This window comes from Ranitomeya imitator, chromosome 2 (assembly GCF_032444005.1).
Source record: "Ranitomeya imitator isolate aRanImi1 chromosome 2, aRanImi1.pri, whole genome shotgun sequence".
NCBI lineage: Eukaryota > Metazoa > Chordata > Amphibia > Anura > Dendrobatidae > Ranitomeya > Ranitomeya imitator.
The window spans coordinates 190,120,203-190,147,298 of record NC_091283.1 but is presented as its reverse complement, the minus strand read 5'-3'; the positions used below and the strand labels follow the sequence as shown (position 1 = coordinate 190,147,298).

The 27,096-nt window shown below is 44.7% G+C and overlaps 1 protein-coding gene across 2 annotated transcripts in view; it reads left to right on the top strand.

Annotated features, from left to right (window-relative positions):
- The window catches only part of LOC138662585 (golgin subfamily A member 4-like), a 268,158-nt gene that overhangs the window by 46,099 nt on the left and 194,963 nt on the right, over positions 1–27,096 (top strand). Inside the window, exon 1 of one of the 2 annotated variants that reach the window (XM_069748393.1) lies at positions 9,697–10,043. The exons of the other annotated variant lie outside the window; for it this stretch is intronic. The gene's annotated coding sequence lies outside the window, so the exon portion shown is untranslated. Of the gene's footprint in view, positions 1–9,696; positions 10,044–27,096 lie in introns of those variants that run through there. 2 annotated transcript variants of the gene reach the window in all.

Sequence of the window (27,096 nt, the reverse complement as noted above, 5' to 3'; positions counted from 1 at the left end):
CACTGCCTGTTTTGTGTTCCCACTCTGTCCAGCCAGTTCAGCTTCTCTGTCTCTCCCAGGCTTCCTTGTCTCCTCGTCCAGTCCAGCCCTCCCAGTGTCCTCTCCGTACTCTTAGTCTGGTGTCTCTGTCCTGTTCTGCTTCCTTTGTGTCTTCCCCTTCGCAGTGCTCCTTTGGTCTCGCCTGTACCCAGCTCTTACCTAACTGTACTTCATCTTTCCCCACTCTGTTCGTCCTACGCCTAGCTTCTCTATTTTGTACCTCCTACTACCTGTCTCCGGGTTCCAGCTTCTGCGGCAATAGTCTCCCTTGGGTCTGCCCCTAACGCTCCCTGTATAGGGGGTGGTCTACCTGGTCAGCTCACCTTTGGGAGGTTCGTTGTCGTGGATCTGCAGGTCCACCCCAGGTATTCCAAAAGATCTCACAATAGGACTGCACTTGGATGACATCTGAGTGCAGTCTGATTGTCATAGTACAGACAGGCCATGGACTCTGCTGGGACCTCGACTCCAACTCAGAAGGAGTTATTGTTCCTACGGGAAAACCAGTCCAGGATTATGTCCTTTTTGAAGTCCATGGAGTCTCGTCTCTCCGTGCTACAGGCTTCTGATCCCGGTAGTACTTCGCAGCTGGCTACTCTCCAACAGGAGCTAGCTCAACAGCGAAATACTCAAGCCCATATACTTAATTTTATGGCTTCAGTGGATGATCGCCTTCGTGCTCTAAAAGCTTCTGCTCCCGTTTCCCCCTCGACCTCGGTCCCTCACCCACCTCCTCGTCTGGCTAAACCTCCTCGCTATAGTGGGGATCCCAAATTGTGTAGAGGGTTTCTAAACCAATGCGAGCTCCACTTTGAGTTACTTCCCTTGCAGTATCCCACTAACCGTGCTAAGGTAGCCTTTTTAATTTCACACCTGGAGGGTGAGGCTTTTGCATGGGTTAATCCTCTCTGGGAGCGGTATGATCCTCTCGTTTCTCAACTTTCCATCTTTCTTGATACTTTCCGCAAGGTATTTGACGAATCGGGTCGTTTGGCCTCTACCACAGAGTCCCTTTTTAACCTCCATGAAGGTACGCTTTCGGTGGGTCAATACGCCATCCGGTTTCGCACTCTTTCATCCAAATTAGGATGGAATAATGAGGCTCTGGTAGGAGCTTTCTGGCGGGGGGGGCTTTCTCCTCGGATCAAGGACGAGTTAGCGGGTCGTGATACTCCGACCTCCCTGGAGGATCTTATTTCTTTGGCGACCCGCATCGATTTACGTTTTCAAGAAGGTTCTCGGGAAACCGCTAGAGAGAGAAGGTCTCCTCGTCTTCTTCCGGCTATTCCTAGTTCTTCCCGTCCTCGTTCAGATTTGACTTCTGCTAGTACTGCTCCAGAACCTATGCAGGTAGATCGCCTAAAACCTGTAGACCAGCGTCGGAGGGAAAGGCTAACCCAAGGTCTTTGCTTCTATTGCGGCAGTGCATCACATCTTTTGCGTTCTTGTCCAGTCAGGCCGGGAAACTCCTCCACCTAGGGCAGGTAAGAGAGGTCTCCCTAGGTATCTCTGAACCCTCTAAACCCCTTACTCTTTCTGTTCTTTTGCATTTGGGTGATAAGCTTTTTTCTGATTTTGCCTATATAGATTCTGGGGCTCCTGGGAATTTCATCCATCTCGAGGCTGTTATGAGATTGCGGATTCTGGTCAGATCCCTGGAGACTCCTCGACAGATTGCGTCGGTCGACGGTCAACCTCTGCGGGAGTCCGTTACCTTGGTTACCGAAGAATTGGAGCTTCAAATTGGAATTATGCATCGGGAAAAGATCGCCTTCTATGTGCTGCCTTCCTTGTCTCATACTATTTTGCTTGGTCTTCCTTGGTTGAGGATTCTTGAGCCTACTCTTGACTGGCGGTCAGGTGAAATCCTGCGTTGGGGTCTCTTCTGTCAGAAGAACTGTCTTCTTCCGGTTCAGCTAAGACAACCTTCTTGTCTTATTTCTGAGTCCTCAAATTTACATTCCTTGTATCAGGCTTTTTTGGATGTCTTCAATAAGAGAGAAGCAGAGACCTTGCCTCCGCATCGACCATACGACTGCCCAATTGATCTTGTACCAGGCTGTACTCCGCCTCGAGGTCAAATCTACCCGTTGTCTCCTACCGAGATACAAGCCATGTCTGAATATGTTCAGGAGAATCTAGCTAAAGGCTTTATTCCCAAATCTTCCCAGCAGGCGCAGGTTTTTTCAGGTGTTTTCTTCGGATCTAGCTTCCCACAGAAGACACATCCGCCAAGTTTTGTCTCGACTAAGAGAAAACCATCTTTACGCCAAACTCGAAAAGTGCTTTTTTGAACAAACTTCGCTACCGTTTCTTGGTTATGTCATTTCTGATTCTGGTTTGCGGATGGACCCGGATAAAGTGTCTGCTGTGCTTAACTGGCCGCATCCGCAGGGAGTAAAGGCAATTCAACGCTTTCTCGGATTCGCAAATTATTAGCAGTTTATCCCACATTTTTCCTCTCTGGTCGCCTCAATTTCAGCCTTGACTCGTAAAGGATCTAACCCTCACGTTTGGTCTTCGGAGGCTGAAGATGCTTTTCGCTCTTTAAAACAAGCCTTTGCCTCGGCTCCTGTACTCTGTCGACCTGAGATCAATAAGCCCTTCATTTTAGAAGTAGATGCCTCTGCCATCGGCGCCGGCGCAGTACTTTCCCAGAGATCTTCTTCCAGACAACTGGCTACCTGTGGTTTCTTTTCCAAGATCTTCTCCGTCTCTGAAAGAAATTACACCATTGGCGACAAGGAACTATTGGCCATCAAGTTGGCGTTGGAGGAGTGGCGGTATCTGTTAGGAGCTGTTAATCCTTTTAAGATCTATACTGACCACAAGAATCTGGAGTATATCCGCTCAGCGCAAAGACTTAACCCCCAACAAGCCAGATGGTCGTTATTCTTTGCCCGCTTTGACTTTGAATTACATTTCCGTCCTGGCGACAAGAACCTCCAGGCTGATGCTTTATCCAGATCTTTTCTCGCATCCGATGCGGAGGAGGAGCCTTCACACATCGTGGATCCAAGCAAAATCATTCTTGTGGCTCTGGTTAGCATGTTTTCCTTGCCCCTTGGTAAGACCTTTGTCCAGGAGAACGGGAGGACTCAAGTTCTTCGTTGGGGTCATGCCTCTAAACTGTCAGGTCATGTAGGATAGAAGACACTTGATCTCATTTCGCGCCACTATTGGTGGCCATCTCTTCTTCCGGATGTCTGAGGTTTTGTCGTTGCATGTCCTTCGTGTGCAAGGAACAAGGTTCCTAGACGTCTGCCCTCTGGTCTCCTGCATCCACTTTCAGTTCCTTCAGCTCCGTGGCAACATATTGCAATGGATTTCATTACCGATTTACCCCAGTCTTCTGGTCATAGTCATATTTGTGGTTGTAGATCGATTCTCCAAGATGGCTCATTTCGTTTCTTTGCCAGGCTTACCTTCTCCAGAATTGGCAAGAATCTTCATTACTCATATCTTCCGGATTCACGGTTTCCCGCTACACATTGTCTCTGATAGAGGAGTCCAGTTCACCTCTCGATTCTGGCGGGCTCTTTGTAAACTAATGAACGTTACTCTAGATTTCTTTACAGCTTACCATCCACAGACCAACGGACAAGCAGAGCGCACAAACCAAATTTTAATGACTTATCTTCGTCATTTTTCCAACGGTCATCAAAATAAGTGGTCTGATTTGCTTCCATGGGCCGAGTTCACATGCAATAACCATATCAATGTTTCTTCTTCCAAGTCTCCCTTCTTTATCGTCTACAGACAACATCCTGGTATTCCTCTGCCGGTACTTCCTGTCTCGGGTGTGCCGGCGGCCGATCTTCTGTCCGAGGAGTTCTCCAGGGTCTGGCGGGAGACCAAAATCGCGTTAGAACAGGCACAGGCCAGGACTAAGAGATATGCTGATAAGAGACGCCTGGATCCTCCGTTATTTCAGCCTGGTGATAAGGTTTGGTTGTCTTCCAAGTTTATTCATCTTAAAATCCCCTCGTATAAACTGGGTCCACGCTACGTAGGTCCTTTCGAGGTTTTGTCTTGTATCAATGATGTTGCCTACAAATTGAAATTGCCCACCTCACTTCGCATTCCCAACTCTTTTCATGTCTCCCTTCTAAAACCTGGTGTCTTCAATCAGTTCCATGTTTCTCCTGCTCAAACTCCTTTACCTGTCTCCGACCCAGATGTCTTTGAGGTTAAGGACATTCTTGCCATGAAAAAGTCTCGCGGTAAAACTCTTTTTGGTTGATTGGACGGGTTTTGGTCCCGAGGAGAGGTCTTGGGAGCCCCGTGAGAACATAGAAGCTCCTCAGATTTTATACAGGTTTCTTCTGTCTGGTCTTAGAAAGGAGGGGGGTAAGCGGAGGGGTACTGTCACGGCCACTCCTTCCGATCATACTTACCCGCTGCGGCACGCTCCTCCTGCAGGCGCGCGTCCTCTCCTTCATTCTTCTCCGCTCCCTGGTTCTCGTCGGGTGCGCGTGCGCACCGCCCACTCCAGCACTTCCTCTTTCTGATTTACAGGCGCTCTGTATCTCCTCTCTGTGATCCTGGAGGACCATGACCCGGAAGTCCTCCAGCACTCCATGTATATAAGGCAATTCCTTCCTCTGCTCCTTGCCTGTCTGTCATTTGTGTTTCTGTGACTCAGGTCCACCTTTGTCTTTGCACTGCCTGTTTTGTGTCCCCACTCTGTCCAGACAGTTCAGCTTCTCTGTCTCTCCCAGGCTTCCTAGTCTCCTCGTCCAGTCCAGCCCTCCCAGTGTCCTCTTCATACTCTTAGTCTGGTGTCTCTGTCCTGTCCTGCTTCTTTTGTGTCTTCCGCTTCGCAGTGGTCCTTTGGTCTCGCCTATACCCAGCTCTTACCTAACTGTACTTCATCTTTCTCCGCTCTGTCCATCCTATGCCTAGCTTCTCTATTTTGTACCTCGTACTACCTGTTTCCGGGTTCCAGCTTCTGCGGCAATAGTCTCCCTTTGGGTCTGCCGCTAATGCTCCCTGTATAGGGGGTGGTCTACCTGGTCAGCTCACCCTTGGGAGGTTCGTTGTTGTGGATCTACAGGTCCACCCCAGGTATCCCAAAAGATCTCACAATAGGACTGCACTCGGAGGATATCTGAGTGCAGTTTGATTGTCACAAGCACACCCATATCCTTCATACTATTCCAAAGTTTCTGATGATCAACACAATCAAAGGGTTTACTGTTGTTGATGAAGGAAAAATAGATCTCCTTGTATTCTTTGGCCTTTTCCATTATCAAACTGTTATCAATCACATCTTTTGTTCCTCTGCCTTTTCTAAATCCTGCTCATTCCTTTGGCAGATCTTTATCAAAGTAAGGCTGTAACCATCATTATAGGATCTTCAGTTGTATTTTGCTGGCATGAGGTATGAGTGCAATAGTCCAGTAGTTTCCAGAATCTGTAGCACCTCCCTTCTTGGGAATAGGAATAAAAATCTGACTGGGTCAACTACTTGGACCCAATCCACACTTCCTTTTCTTTTGCCTTGTGATTCACAGGCGTAGCAAGGAGTAGATCCCCCCCCCCCCCAGGGAGAGCTCTGGTGGTTTTTCCTCCGCATGACTCGTCATGAATTTAGGATTGCCGAACGGAGGGCATCTGTCTTTTCAGGAGGGAGTCTCTTCGTTCAGTAATTGCTTCCTGGGAACCGCAGGAGTTTTTTGTTCCATGGAAGCCTTTTTCCATGTTCCTTTTTTCTTTGGGGACATCAGAGATTCCTGTGTTTTGCAAGGTGCGGGTCCTTTTTCATTTTGTCGCCTTCTCTTTCGGGCTTTCGACCACTCCCAGAGTCTCGCAGGGACTGTGGCTGCGGTTTTGCACATTCTTTGGATCACAGGTTCAGTGCTATTCCCGTACTTTGCCAACATTCCCATTAGGGCTCTGTCCGTCATTCTTGATTCCCTTCCTTTCGTGCAGCTCGCACTCATCCTCCGAGGGGTAAGGGGATAGATGCAATGTGCGTCTATCCGCCAAATGCCGCACCACCCCCTTTTTTGGAACATGGGCTTGTGTGTAGAGGCCTCCCTGCCTCCAGGTCTACGATTGCTTGTTGGATGTGTACGGCAATTGTAGGCTTACCGGGTCAGAGCAGAGGGCCTTCTTCAGGGTTTAAGGCACACTCTACCGGGGCAGTGGGCGCTTCCTGGTGGTACACATAGGACCTTTGCCCTGCAACTCTGCAGAGCGGCAATCGGTCCTCCACATGTTCGCAAAACTTTCTCAGGGTCCATGCCTATGCTTCAGCGGATGCCAGCTTGGGTAGAAAGACCTTGCAGGCAGCGGTGGTGAGTTCTCCGACCTGTTTGGAGTTTTTCTGCTGTTCCATCCCCTTGGGTACTGCTTTGGGACGTCCCATGGTTTCCTGTGTCCCCCAATGAAGCGATAGAGAAAACATAATTTTTGGTTGCTTACCGTAAAATCTGTTTCTCGGAGCCTTCATTGGGGGGCACAGCACTCTCCCAAGTTGAACAGCTCTGTTTACTGTATTTTATTGTTTCACTTTGAGTATGTGTTTTCTTTCTTTTTTATATGTTGCTTCTCCTACTGCTTTCTCACTAACTGATTATCCTAGTGCCGGTTGGTGGGGTGTACACTGCGGAGGAGGAACTAACTTTTTTTGTACATAGTGTCAGCCTCCTAGTGGCAGCAGCATACACCCATGGTTTCCTGTGTACCCCAATGAAGGCGGTAAGCAACCAAAAATCGTGTTTTCCGAGAGCTGCTACTGCGCAGGCGGCGCCATCATGGAGGAGCTATATACACCGATATCTGCTACTGCACAGATGCGGCGGGCGCCATCTTAAAATCGATTTTTTTTTGTACTATCTGACTAACATAAAACACAGTTACTATTAGGACAGTAAATACGTGATTATGCTGCAGCGCAGGTGCCACGGCTTTCGCCTGCCTGCAGAAAATTTTTTTTTCTTCATTATGTACAGATATTCATTATGCAAAGTAGGGGGCCGGTTATTGAGGGATCAGTGACCTTTCAGCAGTCTGCATTATGAATAGCTAATCAGAGCACCACATGCAGACCCTCCCCACAGGCCGCCCCGGAGAACGAGCATATCATTAACTCAAAACTGAAAATAAAGATTGCACAACAATCAACCAAGGTGTCATTATAATCAGTATAATGGCGCCGAGCTGACACCTGTGTGTAGGTTACTGTGGACAATCCCTCGGACAGGTTCCCTTTATCCATATGACCTATTATTACGTTTAAAGTTCATAGTCCTGAATCCTGCCTATTGTAGCCCACCTTTCAAAAATGTATATTTTATCCAATAGATTTTCCTTAAAAGGGTTGTACCACTAAGTAAATTGCCCATCTTAGTGATAGTGATTGGTGTGTTGAGGATGGGAATTAGCATACCCTCTCACTCGAGTTTTTATCTTGTGAAACATTGAAAATTCTGTTCCCTCCCCCCCCCCCCCCCCCCAAAAAAAAAAAAAAAAAGAAATGGGAATGTTGTTAAATGCTGCTAAATATTACACAACACTGAGATTATTCGTCATTGTGTTGGCCAAATTGTGTCTCATTATGCAAAATTGCTCGTGTTAATATTGTTAAAATGTGTTCTCCATTAAAGGAGCTTTTGTATTTTATCTCTGCAGTCAAAGTTTTCTGAAAGTAGTTTATTTTCGGATGCCTTTTAGGCCCTAAAAAGGCCTTTTACAATCACAATGCAGTTGAAATTGTTTTAAAGAGCTAGATACAGTATTGTCCAGGAATCTGCAATATCGCTGGTATGTGTACACACTTATGAATCATTCATCCTGGTATTTCACATTGTAACATTTACAAGGCAAGCCAAAGTGTTATGTGTACATCTTTAGCTACCAAGCACTAACTTGTTGCCTGGGCAGCAGCATAGCAACTGATTCAATAGATAAAAATATGACACTATGTGGGTGGGGATTTAAGGGAGCATATCCGTGTGTGGACAATATTCGTAACTCTAGTGTCATCATTTATGCACTGCAGCTTAATGTCAGCTATGTACAGGAAATACTTTGCTGCCCCTCAACTACAGCAAGTCATTCCAGTACTTATGATTAAGATTCTCTCCTGTTATTTCTGCTCCCCTCTCTTAGACTCGTTTCACTTGAGCTTACTTAATACATTTTGGTGCCACCATTATGTTTGAGTGTTTCGGGCTGACTACCAGTTTAATGACCAGAACTAACATTATTATAGGTTTGTATGATGTTATTAAATGTAGTGTCAATGAATTATGTATACCCCTCCTCACGTGTAAAGCGCCATGGAGTAAATGGTGCTATAAAAAATAAGTAATAATGATATGTAATTAGAAAATGTCATTGTTTAAATTAGGTTTTTATATTAAATGTAAGTTTCAAAAACATTTTGATAATGTTTTCAATTTTCCACATCGCTCGGTTTATAAAAAAAAAAACAAACTGAAATATTTGAGATTTTTGCACTGGGCACTAGACTCGCTGTTTTGTGTAGATGACTATTCTGCAGTGTCATCACATAAGGGATTAAATTACAGGTAAAATGTCTACATACTCAGGATCCACCATTTTATATTAGGTGATGTCCCAGCTCACCACCTCCTCAAGTACAATGACTGATAAAACCTCTATGTACTGTAGATAACACAGGATCCATCATTCGAATAGCTGATGTCACAGCTTACCTCCTCCCCCTCCAGTACATTGACTGAGAACACCTCTATATATAGTAGAAAACACAGGAGCCACCATTTACAATAGGTGATGTCACAGCTCACCTCCTCCTGTACAATGACTGATAACACCTCTATATACAGTAGATAACACGGGAGCCACCATTTACAATAGGCGATGTCACATCTCACCTCTCCCTCCCTTCACAATTACCTTTGCCTTGATTAAAGCATGCCTATTAAGTCCAATTCATTCTGAGTAATTCTACTACTGCTAATGTCTATGTGCCTGAGGACGTAGGTGTCTAATATTAGACCTAGTGGCCAGAATAAAAATTGCAATTGTGATTAGAGATGAGCGGGCCCCTGGATGTTTGAGTCTGGCGGGTTCGGTTGAATGGTTAAAAAAAAAAAAAAAATGTTCGGGTACCTGGAACTCAGTCACTTGAATGGGGCCCCGAACATCCAGTATTTGCCACGCTGTCATGTGCATGACAGCGCGGCAAACACGGCTTCTGATGGGCTGTAAAATCATTACCGCCGGTAAGACAGACAGTATTCATCAGCCGGTGCTTGCGCTCTAAATAAATATTTATTTTTTTAAAACGAGGTCTCCCCTGTGTTTTTGATAACCAGTCAGGCAAAACTTGACAGCTAGAGGCTGTAACCCTCAGCTGTTAGTGTTAGCAAGGCTGGTTACCAAGAATAGAGGGGTTCCCACACTGTTTTTTTTTAATTATTTAAATAAATTGCTAAAGCAGACAGCTGAGGGCTAGTATTCTCAGGCTGGTAAGGGTCCATGAACATTGCCCCTTCCTCCCCCCTCCTAAAAAATAGCAGCACACAGCTGCCCAGAAAAGGCACATCTATTAGATACGCTAATTCTGGCGCTTTGCCAGGCTCTTCACACTTGCCCTGTAGCGGTGGCAAGTGGGCTTCATATTTTTGGGGTTGATGTCACTTTTGTATTGTCTGGTGACATCAAGCCCTCGCAATTTAGCACCGTCCAAATGGAAAAACTGTTAATCCCCAGACATGGACTACGGCGTGGGCCAGAACATCAGGCAGGTGAGGGAAATAGTTGGTTTTAATTTTGTTTTATTATGGGAGTCGACGGATTCAGTGGAATGGGCGTTAGGTGAGTGTAACTGTGTTTCGTTATTTTTAAATAAAAACAAACCAGACTTTCCCTTTTTTATTTTAAATAAGACTTTTTTTCTTGCTGTAACAGGAACAGAATAGCCGGTCTCAGGAGCGCAGAAGGAGAACACAGACACCAGTTAGGATAAAACCACAACGCGTTTCAACGGCGTGTGCCGTCTTCTTCAGGTGGATATTTATTAATGATATGCAAGGAAGCAGTATTTAACCTTACAAGGACAAATCACAGAACAGTGGTAATTACATATGCAAATGTAACATACAAAAAGTGGACATGTATCATTATTACAACATTTTAGCAGCAAAGCAGCAAATATAACATACAGATAGTGGGCATGTATCATTTGTTAAAAGATTTTAGCAGCAACAAATTGCCTAATACAAACCAATTAAAAGAAAAATAAGATTAAAAAATAAAAATAATCACCAAAGTAATAATAATGAAAAATCAGCATAAAAAATTATCATAAAAAATAAGGAAAAAAATACAAATAGACGTCTAGTTAGTAACTTTCTCAGTCATGAGGTTCAGACCCTCAGGGGCCAGTGTACCAAGCTTAAAAATCCAGAAGCTTTCTATTTTTATTAAACTACTCAAACGGTCTGTTACATACTCAGGTATATGGTCAATAATTGTTAGTTGCATCGCTTTCCAATTTTTTTGGTGCATCAATAAAAAATGCTTCAATAGGCTGTGTAACATGAAGCCATTTTTTAAGTTCTGTCTATGTTTATTTATAAGAAGAAAAACTTTGTTCCAGCTCCAATCGCTTGAGAATAAAACTTGATTCTTTATTGATCTATTATAAAAGCAAGGTCTGTAAAGCTCTCCAGAGCACACCGGGAAACGAGCAACGCGTCTCGATCTTTGCAGATCATCAAAAAGTTAATTTATTTCAGTTCTTCAATACAAAAAGTGAAACTCAGAGTTATTACAAACAGGGTGATCTACTTCAAGTGTTTATTTCTGTTAGTGTTGATGATTATAGCTTACAGCCAATGAAAACCCAAAAGTCATTATCTCAGTAAATTAGAATAACAAAAAAGATCAGGAAAGGCTTCCTAAGCAATTAAAAAGGTCCCTTAGTCTAATTCAGTAGGCTCCACAATCATGGGGAAGACTGCTGACTTGAAAGATGTCTAGAAGGCAGTCATTGACACACTCCACAAGGAGGGTAAGCCACAAAAGGTCATTACTAAAGAAGCTGGCTGTTCACAGAGAGCTGTATCCATTACATTATATATTAATGGAGATTTGAGTGGAAGGAAAAAATGTGGTAGAAAAAGGTGCGCAAGCAACCAGGATGACTGCAGCCTTGAAAGGATTGTTAAAAGGCCATTGCTCCAAGAGCTACCACACACAGACATATCCAGGACATGGGCTACAAGTGTCTCATTCCTTGTGTCAGCCACTCATGACCAACACCAGAAGCAGAAGCCTCTTACCTGGGCCAAGGAGAAAAAGAACTGGACTGTTGCTCAGTGGTCCAAGGTGTTGTTTTCAGATGAAAGTAAATTTTGCATTTCATTTTGAAATCAAGGTCACAGGGTCTGGAGGAAGAGTGGAGAGGCCACAATCCAAGCTGCTGGAAGTCTAGTGTGAAGTTTCCACAATCCGTGATGGTTTGGGGAGCCATGTCATCTACTGGTGTAGGTCCACGGTGTTTTATCAGGAGCAAAGTCAGCGCAGCCGTATACCAGGAAATTTTAGAGCACTTCACGCTTCCCTCTACCGACAAGCTTTTTAGAGATGGAAATTTCATTCTCCAGCAGGACTTGGCACCTGTCCACACTGGCAAAAGTACCAATACCTGGTGTAAAAACAACAGTATCACTGTGCTTGATTGGCAGCAAACTCGCCTGACCTTAACCCCATAGAGAATCTATGGGGTATTGTCAAGAGGAAGATGAGGGACACCAGACCCAAGAATGCAGATGATCTGAAGGCTGCTATCAAAGCAACCTGGGCTTCCATAGCACCTCAGCAGTGCCACAGGCTGATCGCCTCCATGCCACGCCGCATTGATGCAGGAATTGATGCCAAAGGAGCCCCGACCAAGTATTCAGTGAGAATTTACTGAACATACATTTCAGTAGGCCAATATTTCGGATTTTAAAATCATTTTCCAAGATGGTGTTGTAAAGTATTCTAATTTACTGAGATAATGACTTTTGGGTTTTCATTGGCTGTAAGCCATAATCATCAACATTAACAGAAATAAACACTTGAAATAAATCGATCACTCTGTTTGCAATTACTCTGAGTTTCACTTTTTGTATTGAAGAACTGAAATAAATTACAGTAACTTTTTGATGATATTCTAATTTAGTGAGAAGCACTTGTATAATTTGCTATCCACGTTCACTGCAAGAAATGTAGCCAATGACCATTTGTACAGGAGCAAAGGTCTTGCATCATATACACTGTGATTAGTCCAACTGAATTTTATCCAGAATTAAGTAGTTTGTGTTTTTCACATGACATCCTCATTTCATTTTTTTTCTCTAAATTTAGCTCTCACCATCAGTCACTTTAGCATCAGGAGGCAAGTGGAGGCCATGACATGCTAACCCCACATAACTGCTGGGATAAATGCACAGTACCCAATGATAATACTTGTTTCCTTGCAGATATACTGTATATGTGTGAAGATATGACATAATCTGCTCCTCTCGTTTCCTGATGTGGGATTTCCCAGGGGCAGCCATATTGGAAAAACTCTTTTAAGGTACCTTCACACATAACGATATTGTTAACGATATCGTTGCTTTTTGTGACGTAGCAACGATATCGTTAATGAAATCGTTATGTGTGACAGCGACCAACGATCAGGCCCCTGCTGGGAGATCGTTGGTCGCTGAATAAAGTCCAGAACTTTATTTCGTCGCTGGACTCCTGCTGACATCGCTGTATCGGCATGTGTGACACCGATCCAGCGATGTCTTCACTGGTAACCAGGGTAAACATCGGGTAACTAAGCGCAGGGCCGCGCTTAGTAACCCGATGTTTACCCTGGTTACCATCCTAAAAGTAAAAAAAAACAAACAGTACATACTTACCTACAGCCGTCTGTCCTCCAGCGCTGTGCTCTGCACTCCTCCTGCACTGGCTGTGAGCGTCGGTCAGCCGGAAAGCACAGCGGTGACGTCACCGCTCTGCTTTCCGGCCGCTGTGCTCACAGCCAGTACAGGAGGAGTGCAGAGCACAGCGCTGGAGGACAGACAGCTGTAGGTAAGTATGTACTGTTTTTTTTTTTTTTTTTACTTTTAGGATGGTAACCAGGGTAAACATCGGGTTACTAAGCGCGGCCCTGCGCTTAGTTACCCGATGTTTACCCTGGTTACCGGCATCGTTGGTCGCTGGAGAGCGGTCTGTGTGACAGCTCTCCAGCGACCAAACAGCGACGCTGCAGCGATCCGGATCGTTGTCGGTATCGCTGCAGCGTCGCTTAATGTGAAGGGGCCTTTACTGTGTAGTCTGTTTAGAACAATAAGAGTGCATGGTGACAGCAGCAATATTCTTGCCCTCAGGATAACAAACACTGCGATAGAGCCACACCACAGGGTGTTAAAACATGACACGAATGTGAGCAGCATGGGGGGCTCTGTGGTCAGTTCTTTTGGCTTTCAGTGCTTGAGTAGATATTCCCCATCTACTCTGATTTTTTGTCACTATACTAAAAGACAAACTGAGTTGGGTTGTGAGCCCCAATGGGGACAGTGAGGGAGTATGATTTACATAGACTTTTGCAGAATATGTTGATAATTCATCCTAATAATTGAGTCAGTCATTTTCAGGTTATACGTTCCCTTTAACATTTATTCTGCACCATTTCCAGTTGAAGTGTTGTATAATGTCTGGAATATGTACTTGTCTATTAACCAAGTTATAGCCGGGATTTAGTTGATAACTGGTTGTTTTCAGTTTTAGGACGGTGTATGTACTTGTTCGTATGCAGTATGATGCTATGATTACATTTACAATTTGTAATTTATACCAAGAGACTACACCCTTTTTTACTAGAAAAGAAACCTATACATGCAGGTGGTGCTGAAATGTAATTTGCTTTTTAAGGTTCTTTACTTTTCATTCCCATTAGCTAGAAATAATCAAGCAAATTAAAAATAATTAAGGAATTATACTATATTAATTTTTTATACCCTATAATTTGTAGAAACTGAAGCCAGGTTAATTACTTCCCATCACTGTACTATATAAGATTTAATAAATTCTACAAGGATCTGAATAACCACCTTTCCTGCTCACACCTTCAAGCGCTCCAAGTACTATCAAGGTCTAAGATGGGAATAACTTCATGGGGCTTGTTCTATCGTATTTTCTGTCAAAGTTTTGTCCTTTTGCTCAACCAATGTGCCTGTGCACACCAACCTTTTAGACATGGACTATGCACCAGTCTGGTCCTAATTATGGACTATATACACATTCACGTTATACTCCTTCACGATGTGGATGAACCCATGTAGCCAGTCTTGCAATTTGCCTTTTTTCCAATATGTCCATCTGAAAGGGAAGCTATTGTCAGAAAATGACCTATTGATTAAATCAGGCTTTTTTGTCTGTCTGTCTATCTTGCTTAGACCTCTTTTGAACGTCCGTGTTGCACATATGTGTTCTGTGTTTTTCATGGATACAATATTTACCCATTATAGACTATGGTGCTGTTTACATGTTCATGCTCTTTCACGGACTATGTGTACGTGCAAAATTCATGGAGACCTCGGTTTTTCCAGTATCACAGATGAAAAGTTCCAATGCAAGTCAATGGATCAGAGAAAACACGTACAGGACACATATGGTATCTACAGTGTGGAAAATAAGTATTTGATACACTGCTGATTTTGCTTGTTTTCCCACCTACAAAGAATGGAGAAATCTGTAATTTTTATTGTAGGTACACTTCACCTGTGACAGACAGAATCTTAAAACAGAAACCTTTGTTTGCAATTACAGAGGTCAGATGTTTCCTGTAGTTCTTCACCAAGTTTCCAGACACTGCAGTAGGGATTTTGACCCATTCCTCCACACAGATCTTTTCTCGATCTTTCAGGTTTCCGGGCTGTCACTGGGCAACATTGAGTTTCAGTTTTTTCCAAAATTTTCTGTTGGGTTCAGGTCTGGAGACTGGCTAGGCCTCTCCAGGAGCTTTAAATGCTTCTTACAGAGCCACTCTGTAATTGCCCTGTCTGTGTATTTTGGGTAATTGTCATGCTGTAAGACCCAGCCATGACCCATCTTCAATGCTCTTACCAAGGGAAGGATGTTCCAGGGATTCAAGCTTCAGGAGGCTAATTTGCATATTCCAGGTGCCTTCTGGGAGAAGCGAAGTCTCCCTAAGCTAGAAGATCGTTGGGTACAGCCGGGACCAGCTGCTTCGAAAGCATCACCAAACCGCGCGCCTTACGGCGCGCAAATTTTTGCCTCTAGGACATTATTGCAAGAGAGCTTGGCTGAGTAGATTACACAAGAAGGAAAACACACAGCAAGTCAGCAGGATCTAGGAGCAACATGGCAGATGTGACAACCTACATGGTGAGCTGCAGCATGTGCTACATGTTCACAGATCGACCAGAAGAAGAATCCAATTTCACCTGTCAGAAGTGTAGACTAGTGGCCCTTTTAGAAGAAAAGGTGCGGGGTCTGGAAGAAAGAATAGCAACTTTGAAACTCATCAAAGAGAATGAAGACTTTCTAGACACAACAGAAGCATCTCTACTGGTCACAGAAGGTGCAAAAAGTGTCAGAGAACCTCCAAAAGCAGATGAGTGGAAGCATGTGACCAAAAGAAGCAAGAAGACCATGGAGAAATCACCAACCACACAACTGAAGAACCGATATCAAATCTTTGTAGAGGATGAAGATGGCACACCTAAGAATGAAGCAATACCAGCAAGCAAAAAAGAAAAGGGCACACAGCAACAAGTGACAGCAAAAAGTACAGCCAAGAAGCAACGAAGAGTGGTGGTGGTGGGAGACTCACTACTGAGAGGCACCGAAGCAGCCATCTGCAGACCGGACATAACTGCAAGAGAAGTATGCTGCCTTCCAGGTGCGATGATCAAGGATGTGACCGATAGGATACCAAAGCTCTTCAGCTCCAAGGACGTCCACCCATTTCTTCTGATACATGTTGGCACCAATGACACGGCAAGGAAGGACCTACCGACAATCTGCAAGGACTTTGAAGAGTTGGGGAAGAAAGTAAAGGAACTGGATGCACAGGTAGTTTTTTCTTCTATCCTTCCAGTAGACGGGCATGGCACCAGGAGATGGAACAGGATCCTTGATGCAAACAACTGGCTAAGACGATGGTGCAGACAACAAGGATTTGGATTCCTGGACCACGGTGTGAATTACTGGTATGATGGACTCCTCGCCAGAGACGGACTACACCTCAACAAACCTGGGAAACACACATTCGCCAGAAGACTCGCTACACTCATCAGGAGGGCGTTAAACTAGAAGAAGAGGGGACGGGAAGAAAAACATTAGACTCGAACAAAGACGACCCAGGAAAACATACTCAGAAGGGAGGTAAGAACATTTCTAAAACAATCCACAGTGAGGAGATTGGAACAAAACAAAATCCTCTAAACTGCATGCTCGCAAACGCCAGAAGCCTGACAAACAAGATGGAAGAACTAGAAGCAGAAATATCTACAGGTAACTTTGACATAGTGGGAATAACCGAGACATGGTTAGATGAAAGCTATGACTGGGCAGTTAACTTACAGGGTTACAGTCTGTTTAGAAAGGATCGTAAAAATCGGAGAGGAGGAGGGGTTTGTCTCTATGTAAAGTCTTGTCTAAAGTCCACTTTAAGGGAGGATATTAGCGAAGGGAATGAGGATGTCGAGTCCATATGGGTTGAAATTCATGGAGGGAAAAATGGTAACAAAATTCTCATTGGGGTCTGTTACAAACCCCCAAATATAACAGAAAGCATGGAAAGTCTACTTCTAAAGCAGATAGATGAAGCTGCAACCCATAATGAGGTCCTGGTTATGGGGGACTTTAACTACCCGGATATTAACTGGGAAACAGAAACCTGTGAAACCCATAAAGGCAACAGGTTTCTGCTAATAACCAAGAAAAATTATCTTTCACAATTGGTGCAGAATCCAACCAGAGGAGCAGCACTTTTAGACCTAATACTATCTAATAGACCTGACAGAATAACAAATCTGCAGGTGGTTGGGCATTTAGGAAATAGCGACCACAATATTGTGCAGTTTCACCTGTCTTTCACTAGGGGGACTTGTCAGGGAGTCACAAAAACATTGAACTTTAGGAAGGCAAAGTTTGAACAGCTTAGAGATGCCCTTAATCTGGTAGACTGGGACAATATCCTCAGAAATGAGAATACAGATAATAAATGGGAAATGTTTAAGAACATCCTAAATAGGCAGTGTAAGCGGTTTATACCTTGTGGGAATAAAAGGACTAGAAATAGGAAAAACCCAATGTGGCTAAACAAAGAAGTAAGACAGGCAATTAACAGTAAAAAGAAAGCATTTGCACTACTAAAGCAGGATGGCACCATTGAAGCTCTAAAAAACTATAGGGAGAAAAATACTTTATCTAAAAAACTAATTAAAGCTGCCAAAAAGGAAACAGAGAAGCACATTGCTAAGGAGAGTAAAACTAATCCCAAACTGTTCTTCAACTATATCAATAGTAAAAGAATAAAAACTGAAAATGTAGGCCCCTTAAAAAATAGTGAGGAAAGAATGGTTGTAGATGACGAGGAAAAAGCTAACATATTAAACACCTTCTTCTCCACAGTATTCACGGTGGAAAATGAAATGCTAGGTGAAATCCCAAGAAACAATGAAAACCCTATATTAAGGGTCACCAATCTAACCCAAGAAGAGGTGCGAAACCGGCTAAATAAGATTAAAATAGATAAATCTCCGGGTCCGGATGGCATACACCCACGAGTACTAAGAGAACTAAGTAATGTAATAGATAAACCATTATTTCTTATTTTTAGTGACTCTATAGCGACAGGGTCTGTTCCGCAGGACTGGCGCATAGCAAATGTGGTGCCAATATTCAAAAAGGGCTCTAAAAGTGAACCTGGAAATTATAGGCCAGTAAGTCTAACCTCTATTGTTGGTAAAATATTTGAAGGGTTTCTGAGGGATGTTATTCTGGATTATCTCAATGAGAATAACTGTTTAACTCCATATCAGCATGGGTTTATGAGAAATCGCTCCTGTCAAACCAATCTAATCAGTTTTTATGAAGAGGTAAGCTATAGACTGGACCACGGTGAGTCATTGGACGTGGTATATCTCGATTTTTCCAAAGCGTTTGATACCGTGCCGCACAAGAGGTTGGTACACAAAATGAGAATGCTTGGTCTGGGGGAAAATGTGTGTAAATGGGTTAGTAACTGGCTTAGTGATAGAAAGCAGAGGGTGGTTATAAATGGTATAGTCTCTAACTGGGTCGCTGTGACCAGTGGGGTACCGCAGGGGTCAGTATTGGGACCTGTTCTCTTCAACATATTCATTAATGATCTGGTAGAAGGTTTACACAGTAAAATATCGATATTTGCAGATGATACAAAACTATGTAAAGCAGTTAATACAAGAGAAGATAGTATTCTGCTACAGATGGATCTGGATAAGTTGGAAACTTGGGCTGAAAGGTGGCAGATGAGGTTTAACAATGATAAATGTAAGGTTATACACATGGGAAGAGGGAATCAATATCACCATTACACACTGAACGGGAAACCACTGGGTAAATCTGACAGGGAGAAGGACTTGGGGATCCTAGTTAATGATAAACTTACCTGGAGCAGCCAGTGCCAGGCAGCAGCTGCCAAGGCAAACAGGATCATGGGGTGCATTAAAAGAGGTCTGGATACACATGATGAGAGCATTATACTGCCTCTGTACAAATCCCTAGTTAGACCGCACATGGAGTACTGTGTCCAGTTTTGGGCACCGGTGCTCAGGAAGGATATAATGGAACTAGAGAGAGTACAAAGGAGGGCAACAAAATTAATAAAGGGGATGGGAGAACTACAATACCCAGATAGATTAGCGAAATTAGGATTATTTAGTCTAGAAAAAAGACGACTGAGGGGCGATCTAATAACCATGTATAAGTATATAAGGGGACAATACAAATATCTCGCTGAGGATCTGTTTATACCAAGGAAGGTGACGGGCACAAGGGGGCATTCTTTGCGTCTGGAGGAGAGAAGGTTTTTCCACCAACATAGAAGAGGATTCTTTACTGTTAGGGCAGTGAGAATCTGGAATTGCTTGCCTGAGGAGGTGGTGATGGCGAACTCAGTCGAGGGGTTCAAGAGAGGCCTGGATGTCTTCCTGGAGCAGAACAATATTGTATCATACAATTATTAGGTTCTGTAGAAGGACGTAGATCTGGGTATTTATTATGATGGAATATAGGCTGAACTGGATGGACAAATGTCTTTTTTCGGCCTTACTAACTATGTTACTATGTTACTATGTTGTTGGCCAAAATATTGCGATGCATAACCCCATCCATCCTCCTTGTAAATCTGTGCAGTCGTCCTGTGCCCTTTGCAGAAAAGCACCCCAAAGTATGATGTTTCCCCCACCATGCTTCACGGCTGGGACGGTTTTCTTAGGGTTGTACACATCCTACTTCTTCCTCCAAACACGGCGACTGTAGTTGATACCAAAAAGTTCTATTGTGGTCTCATCTGACCACATCACCTTCTCCCATGCCTCCTCTGGATCATTCACATGGTCATTGGTGAACTTCAAACAATCCTGGACTTGTGCTGCTGTGAGCAGAGGGACGTTATATGACTTGAAGGTTTTTAATTCATGACGGCGTAGTGTGTTCCTAACTTTAGTGTTTGAAACTGTGGTCCTGGCTCTCTGCAGGTCATTGACCAGGTTCTCCCTTGTAGTTCTGGGCTGACTCCTAACATTTCTCAGAATCGTTCGAGGCGAGATCTTGCATGGAGCCCCAGACCAAGGAAGATTGACCGTCATGTTGTGATTTTTCCATTTCCTAATAATTGCGCCAACGTTGTTGCCTTCTCACCAAGCTGCTTGCCGATTGTTCTGTAGCCCATCCCAGCCCTGTGCAGAACTACAATTTTCTCCCCCGTGTCCTCATACAGCTCTTTGGGTCTTGGCCATAGTGGAGAGGTTGGAGTGTGATTGACTGTGTGGGCAGGTGCATTTTACACAGGTAACAAGTTCAAACAGGTGAAATTAATACAGGTAATGAGCACAGAGTAGGATGGCTTCTTAAAGAGAAACTAACAGATCTATTAGTGCCATAATTCCTGATGGTTGGTCGGTGATCAAATACTTAGTTGTGGCCAAAAGTATTTACACCCCTGCAATTCTGTTAAATAATACTCAGTTTCTTCCTGAAAATGATTGCTAACACAAATTCTTTATTATCTTCATTTAATTTGTCTTAAATGAAAAAACACAGAAAGAATTGTCCTGAAGCCAAATTGGATATAATTCCACACGAAACATAAAAAAGGGGGTGGTGGACAAAAGTATTGGCACTGTTCGAAAAATCATGTGATGCTTCTCTAATTAACAGCACCTATAACTTACCTGTGGCGCCTAACAGGTGTTGACAATAACTAAATAACACTTGCAGCCAGTTGACATGGATTAAAGTTGACTCAACCTCTATTCTGTGTCCTTGTGTGTACCACATTGAGCATGGAGAAAAGAAAGAAGACCAAAGAACTGTCTGAGGACTTGAGAAACCAAATTGTGAGGAAGCATGAGCAATCTCAAGGCTACAAGTCTGTTGTGAATTCTGTGGCAGAGCTCCCTCCTGTGGTCACAAGTGGTACTTCGGCTGATTTTCTCTGTAAGCTTCCGTTGGTGGAGGGAAGTGGTGCTACGGCTTCTGAGTTTCCTCCCTCAGGTGATGTGGTGAGGTCGTTAGGTGCTGCTCTACTTAACTCCACCTAGTGCTTTGATCTTGGCTTCCTGTCAATGTTCCAGTATTGGACTTGTTTTCCTCCTGGATCGTTCCTGTGGCCTGCTGCTCTGCATAGCTAAGTTTTCCTTTGCTATTTTGTTTGCTTTTCTTCTGTCCAGCTTATCTATTTGTTTGCTGGAAGCTCTGGGACGCAGAGAGTCTACCTCCGTGCCGTTAGTTCGGTACGGAGGGTCTTTTTGCCCCTTTGCGTGGTTTTTAGGGTTTTGTGTTGACCGCAAAGTTACCTTTCCTATCCTCGCTCTGTTCAGAAAGTCGGGCCTCACTTTGCTAAATCTATTTCATCTCTACGTTTGTCTTTTCATCTTACTCACAGTCATTATATGTGGGGGGCTGCCTTTTCCTTTGGGGTATTTCTCTGAGGCAAGGTAGGCTTATTTTCTATCTTCAGGCTAGCTAGTTTCTCAGGCTGTGCCGAGTTGCATAGGTAGCGTTAGGCGCAATCCATGGCTGCCTCTTGTGTTGTTGGATAGGATTAGGGATTGCGGTCAACAGAGTTCCCACGTCTCAGAGCTCGTTCTATGTTTTTGGATTATTGTCAGATCACTGTATGTGCTCTGACCTCTATGTTCACTGTGGTACTGAATTGTCTAATCATAACACAAGTCCATCTCCAAAGACCTGAATGTTCCTGTGTCTACCGTGCGCAGTGTTATCAAGAAGTTTAAAGCCCATGGCACTGTGGCTAACCTCCCTAGATGTGGACGGAAAAGAAAAATTGACAAGAGATTTCAACGCAAGATTGTGCAGATGTTGGATAAAGAACCTCGACTAACATCCAAACAAGTTCAAGCTGGCCTGCAGTCCGAGAGTACAACAGTGTCAACCCGTACTATCCTATCCGTCGGCGTCTGAATGAAAAGGGACTGTATGGTAGGAGACCCAGGAAGACCCCACTTCTTACCCCGAGGCATAAAAAAGCCAGGCTGGAGTTTGCCAAAACTTACCTGAAAAAGCTTAAAACGTTTTGGAAGAATGTTCTCTGGTCAGATGAGAGAAAAGTAGAGTTTTTTGGGCAAAGGCATCAACATAGAGTTTACAGGAGAAAAAAAAGAGGCATTCAAAGAAAAGAACACAGTCCCTACAGTCAAACATGGCGGAGGTTCCCTGATGTTTTGGGGTTGCTTTGCTGCCTCTGGCACTGGACTGCTTGACCGTGTGCATGGCATTATGAAGTCTGAAGACTACCAACAAATTTTGCAGCATAATGTAGGGCCCAGTGTGAGAAAGCTGGGTCTCCCTCAGAGGTCATGGGTCTTCCAGCAGGACAATGACACAAAACACACTTAAAAAAGCTCTATAAAATGGTTTGAGAGAAAGCACTGGAGACTTCTAAGGTGGCCAGCAATGAGTCCAGACCTGAATCCCATAGAACACCTGTGGAGAGATCTAAAAATGGCAGTTTGGAGAAGGCACCCTTCAAATATCAGGGACCTGGAGCAGTTTGCCAAACAAGAATGGTCTAAAATTCCAGCAGAGCATTGTAAGAAACATTGATGGTTACCGGAAGCGGTTGGTTGCAGTTATTTTGGCTAAAGGTTGTGCAACCAAGTATTAGGCTGAGGGTGCCAATACTTTTGTCTGGCCCATTTTTGGAGTTTTGTGTGAAATGATCAATGTTTTGTTTTTGCTTCATTCTCTTTTGTGTTTTTCATTTAAGACAAATTAAATGAAGATAATAATACCAAATAATTTGTGATTGCAATTATTTTCAGGAACAAACTGAGTATTATCTGACAGAATTGCAGGGGTGTCAATACTCTTGGCCACAACTGTATTTCATGCAATAAAATGCAAATTAATTATGTTAAAATCATGCAATGTAATTTTCTGGACTTTTTTTTTTAAAGATTTTGTCAGTTGAAGTGAACCTTCGATAAAAATTGCAGACTTCTCCATTCTTTTTATGGGTGAAAACATGCAAAATCAGTAAAGTATCAAATACTTTTTTTCCCCGCTGTACATCCTGTCAGTATTTAATGGTGTTTTCTCCAGTCACCTTCCACAACAGCAGCATCGGAGGATGACTCCCCGCTGTAATGGGGGACCGGAAACACAGAGGTTAAATACCCTCCCCTTCCTGCATCCACCAGTGTTTTTTCTGTCCCCTATGGGGCATGAAGAGGTCCTCTGTTGGTACTGCCGTGGCCGGCGATCGGGAGTACCCAGCTTTCCTTGACTACAGCAGGGCAGCTGCTCTGCTCTCCTCCCTCCATAGATGCTGCTGTCTCCATGTCCTTCATGCGAGTCAGGAACCTCCTTCCCGCCCCTCCCACGCCCCCTCCTGGGGTAAAGCGGGGCAGTAATATGCCTCCAGGGTCCTCTTGCAGCTCCACGGCTTCCACCTCTCCTTGTCTAAAGTTACGTCATCCTGAACTTCCAGTTTACTTCCAGTGTGCTCCCTGTATCGCCGCTATACTCCAGAGTCTGCTGCGATATGGGGCATTCCTGGCTGGGTCCCCCTCTCCCCCACCTACCAACCTAGGAGAGGAGGAGCACGCTATTTGATGACGCTGAGACCTCAGTTATTTAACCCTGGTCGGGGGATAGCACCAGGTAAGGCCCATTGTCTGTGTGACTGGACAGACAGACCATGGACGGTGACAAAAAAAACCCTCCCTGCCTCTGCAGAGCTCAGCGTCCTCCCTGCTACTGTAAGTAGTGGTTGAAGGTCCCTTACTTCTAGGTGGCATAATAGTTGACTTATCCCCCTTCTCTCTTTCTTTGAGAGACAGGGCCCCTGCCCCTAAGAAGGATAATGCACCCAGCTGCAAGAGTGGTGTATGTGCTACCAGGCTTCCTTCTTCATACAAGAAGAATCTTTGCCAGTCCTGCACTGATGAGGTGTTGTGTACCGAACAACCCTCCCTGTTTGAAAGTATCAAGATCCTCATTAAACAGGAGATCCAGTCCTTGGTATATGCCCTTTTCCCAGACCCAATTACCACAGCCCCCTCCAAAAAAAAAAGAGGAAGATGGCACCTGTGGAGTCTGATTCAGACTCTGGCGAAGTACGTGCTTCGGACTCGGAGGATATATGGGAGAATGAGGGTTCCACTTCCATCCGCAGGTCTGATAATAAAAAATATTGTTTCTCCTCAGAGGATAAATATACAGGAATGAATTGGTATGGTGAGGAGTACCAAGGGGGTTGCAGAAGAGGAGCTGAGACAATCTGTGCATGACAAAATGTTTAAGGGCCTTAAGCTTAAAAAGCTGAAGGGGTTTCCTGAACACGAGAACTTCCAGAGCCTCATTCTTCACGAATGGGACTTTCCTGAAAAGGGACTTAGTGTTCCTTTTGAATTAAAAAATCGTTTTCCCTTAGATGGGGATTGCTCTCCTTGGTACACTCCCAAAGTTGATGTACAGGTGTCTAGAGTGACAAAAAAGACAGCCCTCCCATTCGAGGACTCACCTCAACTCAGGGACCCCATGGATCGTAAAATTGAAATCTTGCTAAGGACGTCCTGGGATACCTCCATTAACCTCCTAAAAACAAACGTGGCTTCTACCTGCATTGCTAGGTTGCTGTTTCGCTGCGTACTCTGGAAGATCACCTTGCCCAGGGAACTTGTAGGTAAGAGATTCTGGATTCCCTTCCCCTTCAAAAAGCGCCAGGTTTTCTTGCCGATGTTTCGGCAGAATCAGTTTGTGTGGCAGCCAAATCCGCAGTTCTCTCCAACTCAGCTAGGAGAGCCCTGTGGCTGAAATCCTGGAGTGGCAACATCATATCTAAAGCTAAGCTTTGTGCCATTCAATTTCAAGGTCACTTGAACGAAAGAATACAAGGGGAAAGGCAAAACAGGTCGTTGGACCTATCCCAAAGGCGGTAAGGGCAAGAATATCTTTGTCCCCCACCACCAGCAAACCCCTGAAAAGCAGTGCCTACTCTCGGTCTGTCAGTGGTCGACTTTCAACTTCATCCACCGATGGCGGTCCATCTCCACAAACCAGTGGGTGCTCCGTACTGTTCAAGATGGATTAAAACTAGAGTTTGAGAGTCTGCCCCCTCAGTGCCTAAGGATTACCTCTTTACAAAATCTCCATCCCCGGGACTCACTACTATCGGGTCTTCAGGATTTACTCCAGTATCTCAGCAGGAGATAGGCAAGGGCCATTATTTCCTCTTCCTAATAAAAATAACCTTCAGGGAAGCACAGGATCATTATCAGCCTGAAACCCCTGAATCTTGTGATCACATGCAGAAGATTCAAGATAGATTCTATCAAGTCGGCAATTCCCCTTATTGGTCAGAAGTGGGTAATGGCTACGATAGATCTGAGGGACACCTATTATCATGTTCCCATCCATCCGAAATACCGGAAGTTCCTCAGATTTCCAATTTCCAAAGGTCTTTGGGTCAGCCATTATCAATTCATCGTCCTCCCGTTTGGCACCTCATCAGCACCTCGAGTGTTTAGCAGGATCATGACGGAGGCAGTAATGTTCGTTTGCCATCAGGGGATTTGCATAATTCCATACTTGGACTACTTCCTCATTGTTGCTCCATCCATTTCCCCTCTGAACTCCAATGTGATAAAGACTCTGGAAATTCTGTAATCCTTGGGATGGATCCCAAACCTGGAGAAATCAGCTCTTCTCCCCTCTACAAAGAAGAAATTTCTGGGAATCCTGGATTCGGAAGTAAGAGCATCCTTCCTGCCCAGACACCGCCAGTTCGACCTGGTACAAAGAAACCTGAGTACAAAGCCCTGAGGGCCCCACTGCATTCTATGTCCAACCTGGGTTCCTTAACATCATGCATCCAGGCAGTACCCTGGGCCCAAGTCCATACACGAGTCCTTCAGACCCTTGTTCTCTCGTCCTGGGACAGACAGCAGAGCTCTGACCAAAAGAGTTCCTCTTTCTGGTCATGTCAAGACATCCCTGACATGGCGGCTGAGTCACCAGAATCTCCAGGGGGGGGTCAGCTGGGACCAGCTTCCCCTAAGAATACTTACGTCAGATGCCAGTCGGAGGGGATGGGGAGCCGTGGTGGGAAGACCCACTTCCAAGGCGTATGGTCCTCAGACATCAGAACCAGCTCATTAAACTTAAGGGGACTGAAGGTGGTAGAGGAGGCGCTGAAGGCTGCATATATCCTTGTCCAGGGTCATCATGTGCTCATATACTCTAACAATATGACCACAGTAGCGTACCTCCGTCACAGGGGGTACGAAGTTTGTAAAATTAAAATCCGTGGCTGCAAGAATTTTTTCTTGTGCGGAAAACCATCTTCTGTCCATCACAGCGGTCCATCTGAAATGATCTGCCAATATTCAAGCAGACTTCCTCAGCAGAAAGTATGTACCGTATATACTCGAGTATAAGCCGAGATTTTCAGCCCAAATTTTTGGGCTGAAAGTGCCCCTCTCGGCTTATACTCGAGTCAAGGTGGGTGGCAGGGTCGGCGGGTGAGGGCGCTGAGGTATACTTACCTAGTCCCAGCGATCCTCGCGCTGTCCCTGCCGTCCCACGGTCTTCGGTGCTGCAGCTTCTTCCCCTCTTCAGCGGTCACGTGGGACCGCTCATAACAGAAATGAATAGGCGGCTCCACCTCCCATAGGGGTGGAGCCGCCTATTCATTTCTCTAATCAGCGCTGCCGGTGACCGCTGATTAGAGAAAGAAGCTGCGGCACCGAAGACCAGCTGTGACAGGCAGGGGGAGCCGGACGTCGGGACCAGGTAAGTATGTAATAGTCACCTGTCCGCGTTCCAGCCGCCGGGCGCCGGTCCATCTTCCCGGCGCCTCCATCTTCCCGGTGTCTGCGCTCTGACTGTTCAGGTCAGAGGGCGCGATGACGCATATAGTGTGCTCGGCGCCCTCTGCCTGATCAGTCAGAGCAGAGACGCCGGGAAGATGGAGGCGCCGGAACGAGACGCCGGGAGCTGCAATCAAGAGAGGTGAGTATGGCTTTTTTTTTTTACTGCAGCAGCAGCTGCGGCAATGGCACAGCTTTATATAGGGAACTATGAACGGTGCAGAGCACTATATGGCAGAGCTATAGGGAAATAATGAATGGTGCAGAGCACTATATGGGGCACAGCTATAGGGAACAATGAACGGTGCAGAGCACTATATGGGGCACAGCTATAGGGAACAATGAATGGTGCAGAGCACTATATGGGGCACAGCTATAGGGAACGATGAACGGTGCAGAGCACTATATGGGGCACAGCTATAGGGAACAATGAACGGTGCAGAGCACTGTA